Here is a 19,455-nt window from a genome sequence, read left to right as displayed (position 1 = left end):
GACTCTGGTGCATACCTCGATGGGTTTTCGGAGGATAACGTTTGAAGGGATGGTGGTAGAGACTTGAAAGCAAGCTCTGCACCCCCATTTTTGAGCATTCCAAATCCAACGGTGCCACCATCGAGTCTCTATGAGGTCGGGAAGGGACTGAACCAGAACCTTGAGGACTCTGGTGCATACCCCGATGGGTTTTCGGAGGATAACGTTTGAAGGAAAGGTGGTAGAGACGTGAAACTAAGCTCTGCACCCCCATTTTCGGACATTCCGGATCCAAGGGTACCACCATCGAGTCTCTACAAGGTTGGGATGTGGGTCCACTAGAACCTCGAGGACTCTGGTGCATACCTCGATGGGTTTTTGTGGAATAACTTTTGAAGTGAATGTGGTACAGACTTGCAAGCAGGCTCTGCACCCCCATAACTTTGTCTGTACACACACACCCACACACACACTCACCCACCCACACACACACACACACACACAGAAGTGAACACATCAGAATGTTAGGTGGCTGTGATGTCATCAAAGGGAATGTGATGACGTCACAGACCCTGTGCTTTGATCTAGCATGGGCTCTGTGATGAGTGTTAGGTTATAATCCTAGCACCATGTCATTATCATACCTCCACTGGTTTTCGGGGGATAACTTTTGAAAGGATGGTGGTAGAGACTTGAAACCAAGCTCTGCACCCCCATTTTTGGACATTCCGGATCCAACGGTGCCACCACCGAGTCTCTACAAGGTCGGGAAGGGACTGAACCAGAACCTTGAGGACTCTGGTGCATACCTCGACTGGTTTCGGGGGATAACTTTTGAAGGGATGGTGGTAGAGACTTAAAAGTAAGCTCTGCACCCCCATTTTTGAGCAATCCGGATCCAACGGTGCCACCATTGAGTCTCTACGAGGTCGGGAAGGGACTGAACCAGAACCTTGAGGACTCTGGTGCATACCTCGACTGGTTTCGGGGGATAACTTTTGAAGGGATGGTGGTAGAGACGTGAAACTAAGCTCTGCACCCCCATTTTCGGACATTCCGGATCCAAGGGTACCACCATCGAGTCTCTACAAGGTTGGAAAGTGGGTCAACTAGAACCTCGAGGACTCTGGTGCATACCTCGATGGGTTTTTGTGGAATAACTTTTGAAGTGAATGTGGTACAGACTTGCAAGCAGGCTCTGGAACCCCCATAACTTTGTCTGTACACACACACCCACACACACATACTCGTTTTCCTCCCTTACGAGGACCGGTCTAATTTTGGCCAATTGTGGGGTCCACCCTTTCCAGTGGTTCTACAGCTCTGTAAAAAATCCGGTAAGATAAAAAAAAAATCCCAAACAGAAATATCACTTGAAATTAAGAGAATTCAATACTTTTTTCTCCACACCAGTTTTTTTAGCTACTTGTGGGGCTCCATTTTTACCATTCCGAACTTGTGAGGTCCACTGCCACACACACACATTTGTTTCTAGTTTTTATATCTCAGCGTGGACCAACATTACTATCTGAAGATATTAATGGCTAAATGGTTTGTCACTGATTACCTAACTATCTAACTTACATCCTCTTCATCCTGGTACTAAAATAATGACCTCCTGCCCAGCACTTACCGAACCAAAGAGACTTTTCCAAATAAATTCTATTTAGTTCTTTCTAGGGCTAATCATCAGTAATAATTTACACAAAACACTGCATAAAATAAACTTAGGACATGCTTTGTTTTCAACGAGCGTGAACTTCTTTATATTTCAATTCCAAGAAAAAAGTTATGGCCAGACTACATCTGCATCAAGAAAAAAACAAACAAGAAAATGTGTCAGGCATCTTGACTGTCATAACCTCACATCAACATTGAGCTGAACAGTATAAAATTGTAAACACCACTTAAAATAAAAATGAGCAGCATTTTTCTTAACTAAATCTGCCTTTATAGACAAGAAAACAAAGGAATGAATACAGAACACATCTATTAACATCACCTTACTCTTATTCTAAGTTTCTGTGTTTGTGTGTGTGAAGTACTTTCATTGTATTTTTCTTCGAGAGGCAGAAATCCGATTTTTTATGTAATATTTTACTGCTCTCCAGTCTCTGTGTCTCAGGGCTTCGGGTTCTGCAGTGATGCAGCGCACACAGTCCACCTTTCCTGGAACTTGGTTTGTAACAATGCATTTTCTTAAATGTCTCTCCACTGCAGCACATTCCTCTGGTGTCCAGGTTCTCTTGACTGCAGCTTGTTTACCTAAGTAGGCATAAAGAGAACGCCTTATATGTTTAACAAATTTAAATCTTAATTGGAACTGAAACCCTATTGGACTGTTCACATAGGTCATCTATTGCAGCACTGGCTTTGATAAGCCTACCTCTCTTTTTTGTAGATTTCCTCTGGTTTGGGGGATCCTCTGTGGAAGTACATTCTTGCAGGGATGTCACACTGACCTCTTCTTCCAATTCTTGTGGTTTCGGCATACTAGATCCTAAGTACAAAAAATAGGTTAGACAAATATGAAAGACAGATTGTGACAGCAATCCATTTGCAGTGATTAAGAGGATAGATTTGATAAAGTATTAGAATTTGTTGTAAGGCATATGTGTCTTGTCAAGATGAATGGGAAACACTTATATCCTCATTCTGCTTTATTCTTTTAAATCTTGTTGGTGTTGTAATGGTGACAGGTGGAGTGTCGTTTTGATTGTTCTGTGATTCAACCTGTTTTTTTCTTTTTCTAACCAGTTACTGGGTATGGTTAAACACAGGAGTGTTTGGCTCCTGTGGCTAGTCCCAACTAAACCTGTAAGACCAGGAGGAGGTGAGATTATCCAATATACAAAGGAGATAGTAATGCAGCTAAAAAGAGAATACCCATTTAAAACACTATGTTTTGATTTAATGATCGAATTATACAAAAACATGCAGACCTAATGGCAACTCAAGAGTAAAGAAGAAGCGAGCCACAAGTACTGTACAGGCTCAAAAAAGCCAGCAGTAAGCAAACATATCCACTGCTTCCCTTGATAAAGTTTGCCTGTGTGAGATTGCTGTGAAATAAACTTGAACTCCTGGCAAACCTAAGATATCAACATGGATACAAGGAAGAAAATTTCATCCGCATCACAGAGACTGTTGATGAGAGTTGATGATAAGTGGCGATACTGGAATGTGTTTAGATGGCTGTGGAGTACCTCTCAGACTAGACCAGGACTCTAAAACAGTGGTAAAACCATGGGGTGTGGTTATGTGTGTACATTAGGGGTGTAATGATTCACTCATGCATTTGATGCATCGGACTTTAATGTGTAAGATACGAGTGCATCGGTTCAGACGGCCTATATCGGTAAAAAAAATGAACATCAACATCGAACATCGGAAACAAATCGATGCAACACTCGCGTATCGATACATCTCATTAGGACGTGCATGTGTTTCATTTTTGGCATCAGGGAGCTGCTGCTGTAACTTTCCTCCCTCTTCTCTCTCCTCCTGTCCCTGCCTGCACCACTCTCACTGGATGCCTGCTGCTGCCATCACAAAAACAAGCGCTCCCTCCTCCCTCTCCTGTGTCTCCTCTTCATTTACTTAAAACAGGCAGTGCTGAAAACAGCGACAGAAGTGACATTGTACCACGTCGCACCACCAAACTTTCATAACACTCAAGTGTAGAGCAAGTTTGTGCGTTCTAAGAAAGATGAGAAACGCTGCTGCAGGTCATTTATGTAAAACATGTCTGACAGCAGAGAACAGAGACACGAGTCTGACCACAGAGACGTCATGTCACTGTGAGAGCAGGTAACACTTCACTGTTCCTCCACAATAATCAAAACCACAGCACTCTGAATATGAAACACAGCAGCTCATCATCTTACTGCACAAATACTCACATTTTAAACAGTTTTAAAGTTTGTTCACAGATTATCATTTAGACTACAGGATCTCATTTACACATGAGACTCTCTGTCTCTACTGTTACTATATTTAGTTTGTTTTTTGCAACTTTGCACTCTACAAATGCAGCATTAATTGAATCAAAATGTAAAGACTGACACACTGCATTGTCTTGTACTGCATCGTATCGTATCATGACAGAGCTGAATCATATCGAACCAAATCATTGGAGATTTAAAGATTTATAAGACATATTGTATTGTTGAGCATGTATCGAGATACTTATCAAAATCGTCTCAGTCAGTGAGATACACACCCCTAGTGTACATGCATACAGTTTGGTGTAAAACAGTTGAAATTATTTTGTCATATTGCTCCTTAAACATTGAACTGTTGTCCATATCCTTCAGACCTTGATATCTATCACAGACATTTAGTTATTATTGTTTACACACCACTCTCTGCCAACAGGAAGAGGAACCACTGAGACAGACAGCAAGGAGAAGGCCTCCTGCTTGTGATATAGGTCCCTGTACCAAAGAAAGGGCCACATCTAGTTTTGTGCCCATGTCTATCTCTATCTAAGGAATCTAAGGTATCAAAGGAAACAACTACTATTATGATTATTGTTGTTATTATTATTACTACACCACTACTGCTCCTAGGACTGTTGTAATAGTAAGTGTACATTTTAATCTTAGCAGTAAGTGTCATGTTGATGGTTGTCATATTTGTCTTTACAATACAAAAAAAGTTCCTTGTGGAAAATAAAAAATAAAGAAATTTCAATTGAATTGATTTGATAAGCCCACCTCTCCTTTTTGTGGATTTCCTCTGGTTTGGGGGATCCTCTGTGGAAGTACATTCTTGCAGGGATGTCACACTGACCTCTTCTTCCGACTCTTGTGGTTCCGGCATACTAGATCCTAGGTACAAAAAATAGGTTATACAAATATGAAAGGCAGGTATATTCACTTAAAATATAAAGAACCTGCCAGTGAAGAATTGGGATTTTTATCATGCATATATTTTCTTGTCACTGTGACAGTAATCAATTTGCAGAAATTAGAAATATAGATTTTATAAAATAATAGAACGTAGTATATGCCATGGGTATCTCTTAAAAATAAACAACAACAGTTAAGAGTAATTTCATATTGTTTCTATAGATCTACAATATAGTGGTTGAGGGCACAGGCTGAAATCCCACCAATTCATGCAGAGCCACAGGAACACAGGTGCCACATCACCTGGAGATATTGCACACTACACCATTGCATAGGCAGCAAGTATAAAATATGGCAACCATAATTTGAACTAAAAGATTCTATAATCTTTTAGTTCAAAACCAAATATATGAGAGTCCTGAAGGTTGTGTGATAAAACGTCTACACTTGACATGTCACATTTCTCGCGTGTTTTCAGTAGTTAAAGTTTTCAAAAAACAGTTCCTAGCACTGTGGCATGTGGCGTATGCGCTTACTGCACATGCTCAAACTACACAGAGGAATCTCCTGTTTGCATTGTCCTATCTCAGTTGTTGGTAGCATGTAAATAAATATGTGAATAGCATGAACATTTGTCCTTTTCCTCCATTTCACAATTATGGCTTGGTGTGCTGTGCCAGAATGCAATTTAAACATAAATACAGGGAGTTCCTCTGTTAGGGCTTTAAGGTATTTGACTGTCTTGATAGGATCTTTCAGTTTTAACTCATACTTGCTGTATGTTCACGATAAGTATAGGCAACTGGACTTCTTAAAAAAGGTTGTGTTTGCCTGTCATCCAAGAGGCTTCTTCAGTTCTGACCAGCTGGTGGGGAGCTGCAGGTATATAAACAATATATAAGCAGTTCCCCACAAGCCAGTCAGAACTGAAGAAGCTTTTTGGATGAGAGACGAAACATCTTACCTTTTTTCCAGTCCAGTTGCCTAGGCTGAATTCGAACACATTCCATGACCTGGATGACTGAGCATCCTCACAAGCATACTCTGTGTTTTAGACTTGCCATCTATCACAACGGATGTGTGTGTGAGATACTCTCAAGCTGATGCACTACCATTGGTGCATTAGTCTGGTTCTGCATACAGGTATACAGGTAAAGTATGGACTGTCTAGCTCCCACTGTATAGTAGAACTATGGAAACAATATGAAAGTACTTATTTTTCCCCTTCCATTTAAGCACAGTGGTTTGTTAGTCAGGGCAAGAGGATGGCTTAGCAGTTAGTGGTTCTATCATTCTACCAGAAAGTCCCTAGTTCACAAGTATCCTTGAGTAATAAACTTAACCCCTACTCTGTAAGCTTTTTGTGTAAAAGCATATGCTAAATGGTTGTAATGTAATGTAGTCCCAATACACTTTTGAATCTTTGCTGAAACAGGTCAAAACTCTAATTACAGTTAAAGCATAACAAAGATATAAACACTGTCATGGAGGTTAAAGTTAGTGGGGAGTCCAAAGGCTTTTTTCTTTTAACTGGAAACCACTGTGAATTGACAATAATTCCCATTAATATGGAGTACCTGACAGTTTTCCATGGCTAAAAACATGACAAATACACCCCCCACTTAAAAAATTAATTGACCAATTGTGTGTTCCCAAAAATGGTCAGTAGGTGGAGAAACCTAAACAAAATGCACATGCAGTGGTCCTAATTATTCATAACCAATTAAAAACAATCACAAACACATACCTTCCATGTCCTCTTGTGAACATCCCTCCACATTGAGAGTCTCTAAAATAGTAATTGACAAGAGTATGAATGAGGTGGAAAGCTGAAATTCTTGTGATCAACCTCTGATAATCAATAGAACCTAAAAGTACTACATACACAGCAAGGCTTATAATATAAACAGATGAAATCAAATTTTGTAGGTATTGTCAAACTAACAACTATAAAGTCACCTTCTTCACCAGTATGTTAATTAAGGTCAAATACTTATATTCTTGGAGAGTCAGATTTATAGCCAGACAATTCCTTTTTTCACTTTTTCTTACATTAAAATATAATAGGACTTATACCGTTCAGATCAATGTGAATTTCATCCAGACTCTTCCCTTTATATTCTCCAAGCCGTCCCTGTTCCAATGCCAGGAGAACTTTGCTTATTTTGGCCAGCTGGAGGGTGCCCTCTGGAAGGCGGTAGTGCTTTCTGTGGACATCGATGTTATGCCCAAGGAAATCTGCCAGCTGGTCAAGTTCTGTAGTTTTGAGATTCAGAACGGTTGAGAGGGTAGCAATGTGTTTCCTGAGTTTTGTGGAGGTTAGTGCTTTGGGATTTTTGATATCATCACATTCGTTCACAAACTGCCTTATGCAGTCAGAGCCCCTGAGGTAGTGGACAGAATGTGGCAATGCAAACAAGAATCCATTTTCATTCAGTACTCCACATTCTTCTCGCTTCTCTATCAGAGTATCAAGTGATTCCTTCATGAGTGGGGTGAGGAGAACAGGAACTTTCCTTCCTCTCTTGCCTACTATGGTTACTCGGACGAAATGCTTGCAAAGCTTCTGCTCGAGTGCTGTAAGGGCGAGGTTAACGTCTTCATGTGTTTCTGATGTGTCTCTTGATAAGTATGCAGACAAGGGCATTCTGGATACTTCTCCTTCTCTCCGGCGGTTGAAAAGTATAACTTGTGCCAGGGTCACTTTAGCAAGGTCTCTCCAGTTTGAGGATGAAGCCTCTTCTTTCAGGGCATTCAAGTGTTCTTGCTGTTTGTCACACAAAAGAGAATGAAGATTTTGGACATCCTGTGTGAATGGTAGGAGTTGAGGTGCGTTCCACTTGGACTGGTCAAGTTGAGTTAATGCTTGGCTTGCGATGTCAAATTTCCAACTTTCTTGGTATAGCTGTGCAAACTCCTCAGCATTTTGAACAGTTTCTTTGTCTTTCAGCTTCAGTCCTTCAGACTTAATAAACATGGCCAAAGACAGCAAGCTGTGCCCAACTTTGCGAGCAAGAGATGGACATTCATATTGGCCAGTTTCATCACTGAAGCCAGCTAGGCATCTTGCAGCAGTGACAACATGGCCATAGTTTTCAGGTTTTATGAGGTCTTTGATAGTCTTCACAGGTATAACCTTTTTTGCTGTAAGTACCAGTCTGCCAAGTTCTCTCAGTTTTTGTCGAATATATTGATGTTGGCTGACTACTCTCTCATTCTTCCTGAACAGTCTGTAACCATACTCTAGGATGCAGTGGTCTTTCTTAATAGCAATTGCAATCTTGTCTTGATTCATATCATTTAAGAACTTCCAGTATGCATCACTAAATCCACTTGGAGCAGGTTCAGCAAAAGCACACAATGCTTGGACTCTTCTTTTACCTGGTTTGGAAGTCTTGTCCTGAGGCTTGAATTTGCAGAGCTGAAAATGTCGCCACATCACTCTTCTTGTGAACAAGCCATAGCAGTGCACACAATGCATAAATTCCTGTCCTTCAGTCTTTTTTTTTGGTTGCTTGCATGGGATAAGTTTTCCTCTCTGGCTCTCTAAAACTTCTACATTATGTTCGAAGTTCCCCTTATTTCGGATATACTCTAATTGCAGATGCCTTTCTTTTGAGTTCTTTGGAAAACTAAATGCTTTTGCAACATCAACCTTATCATTGTGTTTACGAAACAAGTGTCTTGACATTTTCTGAACTACCTGTCCACAATACAAGCAGTGATGTTTCTTGTTGTATTTTCTTGAACCATCCTCCTTCTTCAAAACTGGGTTGACAAAGACAGTTGCCTCCTCTTCAGAGGGATTTGAAACACTCGCCTCCATGTCAGTATGTGCCTGCACCATTTCCTCTTCATGCACATCATCTCTGATATCAGGAAAACTCTGTGTGGAATCATGGCTTGTTTCAAAGCTTCTGCTCTGACTGGACTTGAGTTGGCTCTGACTGGAAGACTTGACGCTGCTCTGACTGGAAGACTTGACGCTGCTCTGACTGGTAGACTTGACGCTGCTCTGACTGGTAGACTTGACGCTGTTCTGACTGGTAGACTTGACGCTGCTCTGACTGGTAGACTTGACGCTGCTCTGACTGGAAGACTTGCGTCTTCTCTGACTGTTAGATGTAATATGTAATTCCAAGCTGCTGTCACTGTCTGTGCCTTCGTCCTTGGGATTTGGAATATACTCCTCTTCGCTATCTACACTTGAGTCATCTGATCCTACAAGACTCATTTGAGTCTTTAGAAGACAAAAAAGACCTAAATTAACAACTCAACCTGCAGGTTACTAAGATAAGTAAGACCAAAACTGACTTCACTCTTAACTGTCTTCTGCCTGTTGGAATGATGTACATTTACAGGGCTAAATGAAATTAAAAGTACTCCATCAAATTAGAAGGAATTACTGTTACGTTATGTTAGAGTAAGGGAAGTAACATTCAAGACTAGATGAATTTGTCAAATTTAGAGCAAGTCATAAAAACTACTATCTACATTATCTATATGTATCATTGGCACTACTTAGTGAACATGGTGTTGAGTTTGGTGGCTCTACCCTTTAAGTGATAACATGAAGGAGCAAAAAAGAAGCTTACTCGACGGCAACACTCTCTCCTTGGCCTTTGTGAAGCCATTTCAGACAGAGAAGTGGAAGGACCCTCTACACTGTCATCACTTGAATCGTAGAGAGCATCAGAAACATTTGGTACTCTATCCATCTGTAAAAAGGAAGTTATGTCAAGGTATGACTATCCATTTTTGTTCACATCCTATTAAAATCAATTGCGAAGGAATGATTTAGGAGGAAATGGCCTATGTACCAGTTATTGATATTAAAAGTGTTAGAGACATACCAGAATGCTTTTTGTCCTTCTCAACTTTGGAACAAGTTCATCATCTGATTGCAGACTCGAAGTGTCTTTTATAGGATCTTCTTTATCAGTTTCTTCCACTATACTCTCGGTGGAATCATACAGAGGATCAGAAAACTCTGGTGTTCTATCCATCTGCAAAAGGGAGTTGTGTCAAGGTATGGTAAGCCACTTTCATAGATGCTATGAAAATCAATGACAAGGGAAGGATTTTTGTATCACAGGTCTATTAATATTTTGCTGTGTAATAGATGTATCTGAGACACAGAAGAATGTTTTCTGTCCTCAGCTTTTGAACAACTTACATCACAGTGTGCAGACAGAGGTTGGTCTTTCAAACAGTCTTCATCAGTTTCATCAGTGTCAGGATAATCCACTAAGGAAAACCCTCTGACAGCACACACCTAAACACAAGTTACCAAAGTTAGATCACATTAAAACTGTTTCTGAAACAGCATGTAACTTGAAGACAAGTGCATGTGGTCTCTCCTAGAGGTCTCAAAGAGTGTTACAACAACCTCTGAAGTGCTGCAATGGATCACATTGAAAATACTATTGATAATAATTACTAAAATATGTCATCTCTCATGTGAATCGTGGTAATTCAACTATTTAGTGCAGAGTTAACATAAATAGTACATGAATTCAGTGTCAACATTACCTGTGTTTTAGCCTCATCACTCCTTGAATCTTCAGAGGAAGTCAGATCCATAGAGAATCCCTCCGTCTCTGCTGCCACAGCATCAGCCTGCTTGTCTGTCACCTGCAATTCACATAAAACATAAGAATTCATTGGCAGTTGATAATATTCAAGTTATGGGAGCATATCCATAAATGACAACAATTAGCTCACAAGAAAACCATGTCTGAAACAGCATATACATTAAAGCTAGGTGCATGGTATAGTCTTTTCTAGGAAGTGCAGTGGATTCTGTTCAAAATTCCCTTTGTAAACATGCAACAGTTCAGAAAGTATAAAATTACAGCTGTAATAACTTGAGTTTAAATATTGTAAGGTGTTGCTAAGTAGATGTAAAATCACTGACAGTCAGATCCAGACGAGAGGGCCCCATAAGGACTAAACTAGAAACATATATGTGTGTGTGATGTTGAGAACAGGGCTGATTTAAGAAACATCTCTCAAGTCACCTCACACACATATGTTTCTAGTCTGGCCCTTGTGGGGCCCTCCCGTATGGATCTTGGTAATTCAACTATTTAGTGCAGAGTTAACATTAATAGTACATGAATTCAGTGTCAACATTACCTGTGTTTTAGCCCCATCACTCCTTGAATCTTCAGAGGAAGTCAGATCCATAGAGAATCCCTCCGTCTCTGCTGCCACAGCATCAGTCTGCTTGTCTGTCACCTGCAATTCAGATAAAACATAAGAATTCATTGGCAGTTGATAATATTCAAGTTATGGGAGCATATCCATAAGTGACAACAATTAGCTCACAAGAAAACCATGTCTGAAACAGCATATACATTAAAGCTAGGTGCATGGCATAGTCTTTTCTAGGAAGTGCAGTGGATTCTGTTCAAAATTCCCTTTGTAAACATGCAACAGGTCAGAAAGTATAAAATTACAGCTGTAATAACTTGAGTTTAAATATTGTAAGGTGTTGCTAAGTAGATGTAAAATCACTGACAGTCAGATCCAGACGAGAGGGCCCCATAAGGACTAAACTAGAAACATATATGTGTGTGTGATGTTGAGAACAGGGCTGATTTAAGAAACATCTTTCAAGTCACCTCACACACATATGTTTCTATACTGGCCCTTGTGGGGCCCTCCCGTATGGATCTTGGTAATTCAACTATTTAGTGCAGAGTTAACATAAATAGTACATGAATTCAGTGTCAACATTACCTGTGTTTTAGCCTCATCACTCCTTGAATCTTCAGAGGAAGTCAGATCCATAGAGAATCCCTCCGTCTCTGCTGCCACAGCATCAGCCTGCTTGTCTGTCACCTGCAATTCACATAAAACATAAGAATTCATTGGCAGTTGATAATATTCAAGTTATGGGAGCATATCCATAAATGACAACAATTAGCTCACATGAAAACCATGTCTGAAACAGCATATACATTAAAGCTAGGTGCATGGTATAGTCTTTTCTAGGAAGTGCAGTGGATTCTGTTCAAAATTCCCTTTGTAAACATGCAACAGGTCAGAAAGTATAAAATTACAGCTGTAATAACTTGAGTTTAAATATTGTAAGGTGTTGCCAAGTAGACTTGCACCGATTAATCGGCAATGCTCGGAATCGGGCCGGTTTTCACGTGACTGGCCTTGACCGGTGACCGGCCGGTCAGCGTCACAAATCCGGTTCTGTGCCCGTCATTGTCACACACATGTTCTGCACGATGGTCACGTCATGCGTGCAGCAGACAAACTGACCGTGACGTCAACACAGTGCTGATAACAGCTACACACACTCAGACACGTCTGCTTGAAGCTGGTGTCAGAGACAGATTCCAAGAACAAGATAAAGAGAAGACAGACAGTCTACAACGAGACAGAGCAGCTGACAATGACGCAGAACAGCCGTAAACTCTCTCGCACTTCAGGCTAATGCTAGCAAGCTAGCAACAGACTGCTGTTCACAGAGGGACAGTTAAAATCTCACCTCCTGTTCTGGCTGAAGAATAAACAACCTATGTTGATGTGTCTCCTCAAACATTTTCTCATCCAGACTCGTTTAACTTCTGTGTCTGTTTTTCTCACGGCAAAGTTTTACTTCAAACTGTTGCACCGCGTTAGTCTCCGGTTTGTTTACATCCGCTTCCACAAAAGATCACGTGAAATCGCGTCCCGCTAAATCCCGCGAGATGATCTCGCGAGATCACGTTCACCCAATTCACCCATTTCATTAAAAAATATAATAAGGCCTGGTTGTAATCTGGATGATTTTGGAGGTAGTATTAAATGAATATTTAATAGTCAGTGTCTTATTATGAACACATTTACAAGAAAAGTTGCAAAAATGTTTGTGAATGCTGTCAATTACAGTTCTTAGAAAGACTGAAAATCGGAACCGACCAAAATCGGAATCGGTAGGTCAGACCTCTCAAAAATCGGAAATCGGAATCGGCCAAGAAAGTTGAAATCGGTGCAAGTCTATTGCTAAGTTGATGTAAAATCACTGACAGTCGGATCCAGACGAGAGGGCCCCATAAGGACTAAACTAGAAACATATATGTGTGTGTGATGTTGAGAACAGGGCTGATTTAACAAACATCTTTCAAGTCACCTCACACACATATGTTTCTAGTCTGGCCCTTGTGGGGCCCTCCCGTATGGATCTTGGTAATTCAACTATTTAGTGCAGAGTTAACATTAATAGTACATGAATTCAGTGTCAACATTACCTGTGTTTTAGCCTCATCACTCCTTGAATCTTCAGAGGAAGTCAGATCCATAGAGAATCCCTCCGTCTCTGCTGCCACAGCATCAGCCTGCTTGTCTGTCACCTGCAATTCACATAAAACATAAGAATTCATTGGCAGTTGATAATATTCAAGTTATGGGAGCATATCCATAAATGACAACAATTAGCTCACAAGAAAACCATGTCTGAAACAGCATATACATTAAAGCTAGGTGCATGGTATAGTCTTTTCTAGGAAGTGCAGTGGATTCTGTTCAAAATTCCCTTTGTAAACATGCAACAGGTCAGAAAGTATAAAATTACAGCTGTAATAACTTGAGTTTAAATATTGTAAGGTGTTGCTAAGTAGATGTAAAATCACTGACAGTCAGATCCAGACGAGAGGGCCCCATAAGGACTAAACTAGAAACATATATGTGTGTGTGATGTTGAGAACAGGGCTGATTTAACAAACATCTTTCAAGTCACCTCACACACATATGTTTCTAGTCTGGCCCTTGTGGGGCCCTCCCGTATGGATCTTGGTAATTCAACTATTTAGTGCAGAGTTAACATTAATAGTACATGAATTCAGTGTCAACATTACCTGTGTTTTAGCCTCATCACTCCTTGAATCTTCAGAGGAAGTCCGATCCATAGAGAATCCCTCCGTCTCTGCTGCCACAGCATCAGTCTGCTTGTCTGTCACCTGCAATTCAGATAAAACATAAGAATTCATTGGCAGTTGATAATATTCAAGTTATGGGAGCATATCCATAAATGACAACAATTAGCTCACATGAAAACCATGTCTGAAACAGCATATACATTAAAGCTAGGTGCATGGTATAGTCTTTTCTAGGAAGTGCAGTGGATTCTGTTCAAAATTCCCTTTGTAAACATGCAACAGGTCAGAAAGTATAAAATTACAGCTGTAATAACTTGAGTTTAAATATTGTAAGGTGTTGCTAAGTAGATGTAAAATCACTGACAGTCAGATCCAGACGAGAGGGCCCCATAAGGACTAAACTAGAAACATATATGTGTGTGTGATGTTGAGAACAGGGCTGATTTAAGAAACATCTCTCAAGTCACCTCACACACATATGTTTCTAGTCTGGCCCTTGTGGGGCCCTCCCGTATGGATCTTGGTAATTCAACTATTTAGTGCAGAGTTAACATTAATAGTACATGAATTCAGTGTCAACATTACCTGTGTTTTAGCCTCATCACTCCTTGAATCTTCAGAGGAAGTCCGATCCATAGAGAATCCCTCCGTCTCTGCTGCCACAGCATCAGCCTGCTTGTCTGTCACCTGCAATTCAGATAAAACATAAGAATTCATTGGCAGTTGATGATATTCAAGTTATGGGAGCATATCCATAAATGACAACAATTAGCTCACAAGAAAACCATGTCTGAAACAGCATATACATTAAAGCTAGGTGCATGGTATAGTCTTTTCTAGGAAGTGCAGTGGATTCTGTTCAAAATTCCCTTTGTAAACATGCAACAGGTCAGAAAGTATAAAATTACAGCTGTAATAACTTGAGTTTAAATATTGTAAGGTGTTGCTAAGTAGATGTAAAATCACTGACAGTCAGATCCAGACGAGAGGGCCCCATAAGGACTAAACTAGAAACATATATGTGTGTGTGATGTTGAGAACAGGGCTGATTTAAGAAACATCTCTCAAGTCACCTCACACACATATGTTTCTAGTCTGGCCCTTGTGGGGCCCTCCCGTATGGATCTTGGTAATTCAACTATTTAGTGCAGAGTTAACATTAATAGTACATGAATTCAGTGTCAACATTACCTGTGTTTTAGCCTCATCACTCCTTGAATCTTCAGAGGAAGTCCGATCCATAGAGAATCCCTCCGTCTCTGCTGCCACAGCATCAGTCTGCTTGTCTGTCACCTGCAATTCAGATAAAACATAAGAATTCATTGGCAGTTGATAATATTCAAGTTATGGGAGCATATCCATAAATGACAACAATTAGCTCACATGAAAACCATGTCTGAAACAGCATATACATTAAAGCTAGGTGCATGGTATAGTCTTTTCTAGGAAGTGCAGTGGATTCTGTTCAAAATTCCCTTTGTAAACATGCAACAGGTCAGAAAGTATAAAATTACAGCTGTAATAACTTGAGTTTAAATATTGTAAGGTGTTGCTAAGTAGATGTAAAATCACTGACAGTCAGATCCAGACGAGAGGGCCCCATAAGGACTAAACTAGAAACATATATGTGTGTGTGATGTTGAGAACAGGGCTGATTTAAGAAACATCTCTCAAGTCACCTCACACACATATGTTTCTAGTCTGGCCCTTGTGGGGCCCTCCCGTATGGATCTTGGTAATTCAACTATTTAGTGCAGAGTTAACATTAATAGTACATGAATTCAGTGTCAACATTACCTGTGTTTTAGCCTCATCACTCCTTGAATCTTCAGAGGAAGTCCGATCCATAGAGAATCCCTCCGTCTCTGCTGCCACAGCATCAGCCTGCTTGTCTGTCACCTGCAATTCAGATAAAACATAAGAATTCATTGGCAGTTGATAATATTCAAGTTATGGGAGCATATCCATAAATGACAACAATTAGCTCACAAGAAAACCATGTCTGAAACAGCATATACATTAAAGCTAGGTGCATGGTATAGTCTTTTCTAGGAAGTGCAGTGGATTCTGTTCAAAATTCCCTTTGTAAACATGCAACAGGTCAGAAAGTATAAAATTACAGCTGTAATAACTTGAGTTTAAATATTGTAAGGTGTTGCTAAGTAGATGTAAAATCACTGACAGTCAGATCCAGACGAGAGGGCCCCATAAGGACTAAACTAGAAACATATATGTGTGTGTGATGTTGAGAACAGGGCTGATTTAAGAAACATCTTTCAAGTCACCTCACACACATATGTTTCTAGTCTGGCCCTTGTGGGGCCCTCCCGTATGGATCTTGGTAATTCAACTATTTAGTGCAGAGTTAACATTAATAGTACATGAATTCAGTGTCAACATTACCTGTGTTTTATCCTCATCACTCCTTGAATCTTCAGAGGAAGTCCGATCCATAGAGAATCCCTCCGTCTCTGCTGCCACAGCATCAGTCTGCTTGTCTGTCACCTGCAATTCAGATAAAACATAAGAATTCATTGGCAGTTGATAATATTCAAGTTATGGGAGCATATCCATAAGTGACAACAATTAGCTCACAAGAAAACCATGTCTGAAACAGCATATACATTAAAGCTAGGTGCATGGCATAGTCTTTTCTAGGAAGTGCAGTGGATTCTGTTCAAAATTCCCTTTGTAAACATGCAACAGGTCAGAAAGTATAAAATTACAGCTGTAATAACTTGAGTTTAAATATTGTAAGGTGTTGCTAAGTAGATGTAAAATCACTGACAGTCAGATCCAGACGAGAGGGCCCCATAAGGACTAAACTAGAAACATATATGTGTGTGTGATGTTGAGAACAGGGCTGATTTAAGAAACATCTTTCAAGTCACCTCACACACATATGTTTCTAGTCTGGCCCTTGTGGGGCCCTCCCGTATGGATCTTGGTAATTCAACTATTTAGTGCAGAGTTAACATAAATAGTACATGAATTCAGTGTCAACATTACCTGTGTTTTAGCCCCATCACTCCTTGAATCTTCAGAGGAAGTCAGATCCATAGAGAATCCCTCCGTCTCTGCTGCCACAGCATCAGCCTGCTTGTCTGTCACCTGCAATTCACATAAAACATAAGAATTCATTGGCAGTTGATAATATTCAAGTTATGGGAGCATATCCATAAGTGACAACAATTAGCTCACAAGAAAACCATGTCTGAAACAGCATATACATTAAAGCTAGGTGCATGGCATAGTCTTTTCTAGGAAGTGCAGTGGATTCTGTTCAAAATTCCCTTTGTAAACATGCAACAGGTCAGAAAGTATAAAATTACAGCTGTAATAACTTGAGTTTAAATATTGTAAGGTGTTGCTAAGTAGATGTAAAATCACTGACAGTCAGATCCAGACGAGAGGGCCCCATAAGGACTAAACTAGAAACATATATGTGTGTGTGATGTTGAGAACAGGGCTGATTTAAGAAACATCTTTCAAGTCACCTCACACACATATGTTTCTAGTCTGGCCCTTGTGGGGCCCTCCCGTATGGATCTTGGTAATTCAACTATTTAGTGCAGAGTTAACATAAATAGTACATGAATTCAGTGTCAACATTACCTGTGTTTTAGCCTCATCACTCCTTGAATCTTCAGAGGAAGTCCGATCCATAGAGAATCCCTCCGTCTCTGCTGCCACAGCATCAGTCTGCTTGTCTGTCACCTGCAATTCACATAAAACATAAGAATTCATTGGCAGTTGATAATATTCAAGTTATGGGAGCATATCCATAAGTGACAACAATTAGCTCACAAGAAAACCATGTCTGAAACAGCATATACATTAAAGCTAGGTGCATGGTATAGTCTTTTCTAGGAAGTGCAGTGGATTCTGTTCAAAATTCCCTTTGTAAACATGCAACAGGTCAGAAAGTATAAAATTACAGCTGTAATAACTTGAGTTTAAATATTGTAAGGTGTTGCTAAGTAGATGTAAAATCACTGACAGTCAGATCCAGACGAGAGGGCCCCATAAGGACTAAACTAGAAACATATATGTGTGTGTGATGTTGAGAACAGGGCTGATTTAAGAAACATCTTTCAAGTCACCTCACACACATATGTTTCTAGTCTGGCCCTTGTGGGGCCCTCCCGTATGGATCTTGGTAATTCAACTATTTAGTGCAGAGTTAACATTAATAGTACATGAATTCAGTGTCAACATTACCTGTGTTTTAGCCTCATCACTCCTTGAATCTTCAGAGGAAGTCCGATCCATAGAGAATCCCTCCTTCTCTGCTGCCACAGCATCAGTCTGCTTGTCTGTCACCTGCAATTCACATAAAACATAAGAGCCAATACTGTAGCTATATATCTGAAAGATAACTAGCTGCACTTATTGGCACATTTTTGTAATATAATGCATCGGTGTATATTGTATATATTGTAAACAACTCACCTTTTGACGCCATGGCCACTTTGAATCACCATAGTTGTAATCTATTTCAGTTCCTACATCTATATTCTCCACAGCAAATAGGCACAAATGTGGCCTGTTGTTTACTACGATCTTCTTCATGACACAGTTTGGAGATTTGTGGTTGTCATTCACTAATCTTCCAAGGGATCCATCTTCTCTGGAAGCATCGATACTGGTAATAAGGTATAAGAAAATTGACCATTACACTTTGTACTACTAAAATATCAAATTACACCAAGTGTATATATCATCACATCTAACTGTGTAGTGTGATCCAGCCTGATCCAGATCAGAAGAGCTCTTATCATTAGCTACAGACTTCACTCATCAGCGTCAGATCAAGTTAAAAACAAAAACTGATTCACAGCATTAACTGCTGCAGACCACCTAGGATGTGTGATTACAAGATTATTCCTGTTTTCATTCATTCATTCATTTTAACTTTTATTTCTCTGATCTCTACAAAATATTTATCTTCATGTACTTACCACAAGTTACGTTTCTGCCATTCAAATTCAAACAGAAATGTACTCTCAATCTCTGAGTAGTGTCTTGACTGGCATTCTTCCACTGATAGGAGTTCACCCCTGTACTCCAAGACAAAAGCACCTGCTTCGATGGGCTGGGTAGCAAACACTCCTCTTCCTATGAAGGCACATAAGTTATTTACATTCATTCGTTACATTTGATTAGGAGATTGAGTCAACTTAACCTTTCCTCTTTGGAAATGACAATATAGTCTTGTAAAATTTTTCAACTACAAAGATAAGGATTAAAGGCAGTTCTCTGTCAACACATTTCTGTTTCTGACATATAGCCTAAATATTTATTCCTTATGTGTATGTAAATGAATAGTAGTGAGATATGCACTTGTGTGATATTCTGCCCTTAAAAGGACATCTTTGTACCTTTGTTATTATCAATAAATTGTTCCATAAACCCTTTCTTGTCCCTCGAAGACAAAATATATGAGGCTGCATCATCAACAGGCCGTATCCTTGTCCTCCTTTTGAACATTATGTTTCTGTGAAAATAATTTTAAAATCATTACACAAGCATCGAACATGAGAAACCAACCTCTCCCAACCTCAAACCTCTGAGGTCAAAGCTAAATTTTGCTGTTTTTGGGTTACTGGTAGTATAACCTCAGTCCTGTAATGCACAATCAAGTTACACATCTTTTTTTCCAGTGTAACCTGGGCTATCAGAATATGTATGCTGCAGTATCCCCTTAAAGTATAAATAATTATACGACCATAAGGACCACAAAGATA

At 39.9% G+C, this 19,455-nt stretch overlaps 1 pseudogene; it reads right to left on the bottom strand.

Moving 5' to 3' along the window:
• Positions 1-2,026: 2,026 nt before the first annotated feature.
• LOC146306348 (uncharacterized) lies at positions 2,027-19,198 on the bottom strand (annotated as a pseudogene).
• Between the last annotated feature and the right edge of the window lie 257 nt (positions 19,199-19,455).

Source organism: Lutjanus erythropterus, chromosome 23, assembly GCF_056507025.1.
Source record: "Lutjanus erythropterus isolate fLutEry1 chromosome 23, fLutEry1.hap2, whole genome shotgun sequence".
NCBI lineage: Eukaryota > Metazoa > Chordata > Actinopteri > Lutjaniformes > Lutjanidae > Lutjanus > Lutjanus erythropterus.
This window is presented reverse-complemented; position numbering and strand designations above follow the sequence as displayed.